The sequence below is a fragment of the Magnolia sinica genome, chromosome 5, assembly GCF_029962835.1.
Source record: "Magnolia sinica isolate HGM2019 chromosome 5, MsV1, whole genome shotgun sequence".
NCBI lineage: Eukaryota > Viridiplantae > Streptophyta > Magnoliopsida > Magnoliales > Magnoliaceae > Magnolia > Magnolia sinica.
The window spans coordinates 23,630,368-23,636,367 of NC_080577.1; positions in this window are offsets into that span (position 1 = coordinate 23,630,368).

Sequence of the window (6,000 nt, forward strand, 5' to 3'; positions counted from 1 at the left end):
CAAACTATGAAATCAGCGGGGCAAACTATGAAATCAGCGAGGCAAACTAGAAAATCAGCGGGGCAAACTAGAAAATCAGCGGGGCAAATTATGAAATCAACGGGGCAAACTATGAAATCAGCGAGATAAACTAGAAAATCAGTAGGGTAAACTAGAAAATCAGCGGGGCAAACTAGAAAATCAGCGGGGTAAACTATAAAATCAGTGAGGCAAACTAGGAAATCAGCGGGGCAAACATGAAATTGAGCAGGGCAAACATGAAATTCAACGGGGCAAACTAGACAATTAGCGGGGCGAACTTAACAGATATTTTCATTGCTTAAGCCGATAAATCTAAACTTATTCAATGTTCAAATGGACCACACGAAATGAAATTTTTAATTGAACTTCTATTGTTGATCATTTCTTAGGGGCTATAGAAGTTTTGGATCAAGCTTGTAATTGTTTTTTCTATTAATCCATGTCTGTATGATCTTATGAATAGGTTTGATAACAAATAAACATCACTATTGGGCCCATTATGGTTTCAACGGTGGAAATCATTATGCCCATTGTTTCTCATGGTGTGATCCCTTGGAAATGACATAGACAAATGAGACCCGACATCACTAGTGTACCTTCTACACAAACAATCCACACTCAATTATAATTTATAAGTAACTAATATATTGATCGAGTTCGGGTTAGGTCGGATAACTTGAGACCTCAACCCAAGCCCAACCTAAGTTTTATCGGGTTGGTGTTTGTATAGCCCAAGCTTGAGATCAGACCCGATATATCCTACCCAAGCCCAATCCAATGCAGTGGGGAATTGAACATCTACCATTAAAACCCTTTTAGGGATTACAGAAGTTTTGTATCATTATGAAATTTGTTTTTCCTCTTCATCAGGTCTTTGCGACCCTATGAATGAACTCAGATGAGGAGGATTTTTCACAAACATCACAGTTGGCCCCACCTGAGTTTCTAATGGTTGACGCTCATTCAACACTGTTTCCTGTAATGTGGTATAGTTGAGATTTGGATATACCTCATTTGTGGTATCATACCATAAAATGATCTGGAAAAATATATGGACAGCATGGTTGAAAATCATACATCATGATGGGGCCCACAGACCGGCGACGATCCGCCATTGGCGGGTGGCAGGAGGAGTACCCAATCCGTTTCTGTGAAAAGGAGGGGTATTTCCGTGAAAAACAGTGGGGCAAATTAGAAAAACGGCGGGGCAAATTGAAATATGAGTGGGGCAAGCTAGAAAAACAGCAGGGCAAACTGAAGTATGAGCGGGGCAAACTAGAAAAACACTGGGGCAAACTAGAAAAGTAGCGGGGAAACATGAAAAGCAATGGGGCAAACTGAAAAACAGCTGGGGACACATGAAAAATAGCGGGAGAAACATGAAGAACAGTGGAAAAAATCAACGGGGGAAACATAAAAAACAACGGAGAAAACAAGAAAAACAGCGGGACATGCCAACGAGAAAAATATGAAAAACATGAAAAATAAGAAAAACAACGGAAAGATAGAAAGAGGCATTCCGCAAAAAGCAGGGGAAACATAAAAAACAGCGGGAGAAACATGAAAAACTCTATGGGCCCATCATGATAGATGTGCTTTATCCATGTTAGGTGGTTGTCCATTTTACCAGCTCATTTTAGAGTATGAGCACGAAAGTGATGCAGGTCTAAACAAGTGCAGCTCAACATTTTTGGGGGCCTTAGGCAAGTCATAAAAATAAGGCTTAGAATTTAATTTTTTAAGAACTTAATTAGCAATAAAGTAGGTAGTTGTGGTCCTAGGTTTTAGGAGAAGAATTTATTGAGAATGATGTTATTATTTTGAAAAGAGACGCTCGTGTTGGACTATTATTTTGATAGTGCTAGTTTTAGGATTTATTTTTTAGGAGTTGGAAACATGAGCTCAGCTATTTTATGTTTCCCCTGTTGTTTTTCATATTTCCTCCACTTTTTCATGTTTTCATTTTATCAGTTTTTCCCATTGTTTTTCTAGTTTACCCCTTAGTTTTTCCCGCTACTTTTCATGTTTCCCTCGTTGTTTTTCATGTTTCCCGGTTTTTGTTTTTTTTTCATGTTTTTTTTATTTTCTAGTTTCCCTCGTTGTTTTTCATGTTTTCTCCGTTGTTTTTCTAGTTTGCCCCGCTGTTTTTCATGTTTCCCCCACCGCTTTTCTAGTTGCCCCGTTGTTTTTTTAGTTTGCCCCGCTCATACTTCAGTTTGCTCTGCTGTTTTTCTAGTTTGCCCCGCTCATATTTCATGCTTACCTTGCTCATTTTTATGTTTGCCCCGCTCTTTTTCATGCTTGCCCCGCTCTTAGGATCGATACCAAGACCTCAAGTGTTGAAACGAGGTATTTCCACTCAGTCTGCCAGTTGAGCTATGGATCTACGTGATAGCTAGATCTGTCTTATTTTTCGTCTCAAGCCTTAATACGAGCTTGTCAAATAGATGGACGGTTTGCATATAACACATACCTTATAATGGGACCCACAAAATGCCGTAGGAATTATAACGAAAAAAGAAAAAGAAAAAGAAGTTAGTGAATTAGGGTCAGTGGGACCCTATAGCTAATGGTGAAAATAAGTGTTTTGACCTGATAGAGGGAGGTGGTTTCACACATACTGCATAGTGGGCTATATAGAGCATGAGTGTAGTCCTATTTTAGTTTGCCCCGCTGTTTTTCTAGTTTGCCCCACTCATATTTCAGTTTGCCCCGCTGTTCTTGTTTGCCCCACTCATATTTTAGCTTGCCCCGCTGTTTTTCTACTTTGCCCCGCTCATATTTTAGTTTGCCCCGCTGTTTTTCTTATTTGCCCCGCTGTTTTTCTAGTTTGCCCCGCTAGATTTTTAACCATCGACCCGAGAAAATCTTGGAAAATAACTAGGTTGGTTGGCTAAATTAGCTTCTCCTACCCCCAAAATCATATGTGGTACGTTAAGTAAATCATTCTAGTTTGGATCCTTACTCTTGCTCGAGTGGTAGACTCTTACGAGTTTCAACACCCGGTCAAGCGTTTGAGTATCCATAGGTGGTGAAATTCCACTAGTGTGAGTGTGTGGGGGTGTGTGTGCGTGTGTAAAAAAAAAATCATTCTAATTTAGGAGATATGCTTGTTAAATACATAGATAAAGAAATGAATTAAAAGATAAAAAAATATTTTTATATACTTATATATACATATTTACATAATTATGTATTAGAGAAAAATGTAAAGGAGAAAAAGTTCTCCCCTAAAAAAAAAATAAAATTGCCAGACTTCTGCGGCTTGTTTGTTTTTTTTTTTTTTTTTTGCTGTTCTTCTTATGTGGGTCCCATCATGAGGTCTGTGTTATATCCAAACCGTCCATCTATTTGGCGAGCTCATATTGAGGATTGAGACGAAAAATAAGATAGATCTAACTATCCAGTGGACCACACTCTAAAAGGCAGTGGGGAATTGAATGTTTACCATTGAAACCCTTTTAGGGGTTACAAAAGTTTTGGATCATTATGAAATTTGTTTTTCTTCTTCATCCAAGTCTTTGTGACCCTATGAATGAACTTAGATGGGGAGGATTTCTCACAAACATCACAGTGGGCCCCAACTTAGACGGGGGAGGATTTCTAATGTTTGACGCTCATTCAACACTATTTCCAGTAATGTGGTACACTAAGATTTGGATATACTCATTTTTTGCCTCATACCATAAAATGATCCGTAAAAATATATGGACGGCATGGATGAAAAGCATACATCATGGTGGGGCTCACAGACCACCGAAGATCCGCCATTGGCGGGTGGCAGGCGGAGTAGCGAATCTATTTCTGTGAAAAGGAGGGGTATTTTCATCCAGAGATTCCGACTCCGTACGAGGAGGTCCAAGTGCGTATTCTAAGTTTGTATTGCCACTAAAAAACCGCTGGATAAAAAAAATGAGCGGGGCAGGCATGAAAATGAGCGGGGCAAACTGAAATATGAGTGGGGCAAACTGAAATATGAGCGGGGCAAACTAGAAAATCAACGGGACAAACTTGAAAATGAGAGAAAATTCACCCAGAGAGAGAGAGAGAAAAGGGTTTCATCAGCCGAAAATCGAAGATAGTGAAGAAAAATCCCTCAATTTCAAGAGAAAATGAAAACAAATCAAAGCTCATGTAAAGAAAATACCTGGAAAACGCCAACAGAGACAGAGAGAGAGAGAGAGAAGAGGTATTTTCTTTACATGAACTTTTTCTCCCTTACATTTTTCTCTAATACATAATTAAGTAAATATGTATATATAAGTATATAAAAATATTTTTCTATCTTTCAATTCATTTCTTTATCTATTTATTTAACAAGCATATCTCCTAAACTAGAATGATTTACTTAACGTACCACATATGATTTTGGGGTAGGAGAAGCTAATTTAGCCAACCAACCTAGTTATTTTCCAAGATTCCATCGGGTCGATGGTCAAAAATTCATTTCATTCAGTTCGTGGTCAATTTCAATCACTTCGCGGTCAAATTGGAAATTCAACGGGGCAAACATGAAATTAAGTGAGGCAAACATGAAATTGAGTGGGTAAAACTAGAAATTTAGCGGGTAAAACATGAAATTGAGTAAGGCAAACATGAAATTAGGGCTGAAAGTCGGGCCAGTTGGTTCGGGTTGGTGCTCAACCCTAACCCAACCCAAGGTTCCTATACCTAAACCTTGACCTAACCCAACCCAATCTTGGGTTGGAAATTCTCAACCCAAGCCCAACACAAGAGGGCTTGACGGGTTGATTGGGTTGGTCGGGTGTATGCATGCTAATATTTTTATTATTATATTAGTTTATTATATTTCAATATAGGACTTATTTTTTGTATCTATGATTTTATTAATTATATACGTGATTATTCATCATAAAGAACTTCATTTTTTTCCTTTAAAAAACCAAGCTAAAATATAGGACTACCCCTTTAAAAAGTCATGTAGCATAGCACGCAATCTATTTGGGAGAGAGAAATCCGACATATCTTGTTAGCTTGAGTCCTTAGAAATGACGTGGACAAATGAGACCCAACGTCACTAGTGTACGTTCTACACAAACAATCCACACTCAATCTATTTGCCCGCTGCTTTTCATGTTTCCTCCGTTGATTTTCTAGTTTGCCCCGCTCATATTTCAGTTTGCCCCGCTGCGTTTCATGTTTCCCCCGCTGATTTTCTAGTTTGCCCCGCTCATATTTCAGTTTGCCCCGCTGTTTTTCTAGTTTGCCCCGCTGCTTTTCATGTTTCCCCCGCTGATTTTCTAGTTTGCCCCGCTACTTTTCATGTTTCCCCCGCTGATTTTCTAGTTTGCCCCGCTGTTTTTCTAGTTTGCCCCGCTCATATTTCAGTTTGCCCCGCTGCTTTTCATGTTTCCCCCGCTGATTTTCTAGTTTGCCCCGCTGCTTTTCATGTTTCCCCCGCTGATTTTCTAGTTTGCCCCGCTGCATTTCATGTTTCCCCCGCTGATTTTCATGTTTCCCCCGCTGATTTTCTAGTTTGCCCCGCTCATATTTTAGTTTGCCCCGCTGTTTTTCTAGTTTGCCCCATTGCTTTTCATGTTTCCCCCGCTGATTTTCTAGTTTACCCCGCTCTTTTTCATGTTTGCCCTGCTCTTTTTCATGCTTGCCTCGCTCATTTTCATGTTTGGCCCTCTCATTTTCATGTTTGCCCCGCTAATTTTCATGCTTGCCCTCTCATTTTCATGTTTGCCCCGTTGAATTTCATGTTTGCCCCGCTGAATTTCATGCTTGCCCCGCTAAATTAACTTCTCCTACCCCAAAATCATATATAGTACGTTAAGCATATCATTCTAGTTTGGATCCTTACTCTCCCTCGGGTGGTAGACTCTTAGGAGTTTCAACACCCGGTCAAGCGTTTGAGTATCCATAGGTGGTAAAATTCCACTAGTGTGAGTGTGTGGGGGTGTGTGTGCGTGTGTAAAAAAAAAAAAACAAATCATTTTAATTTAGGAGATATGC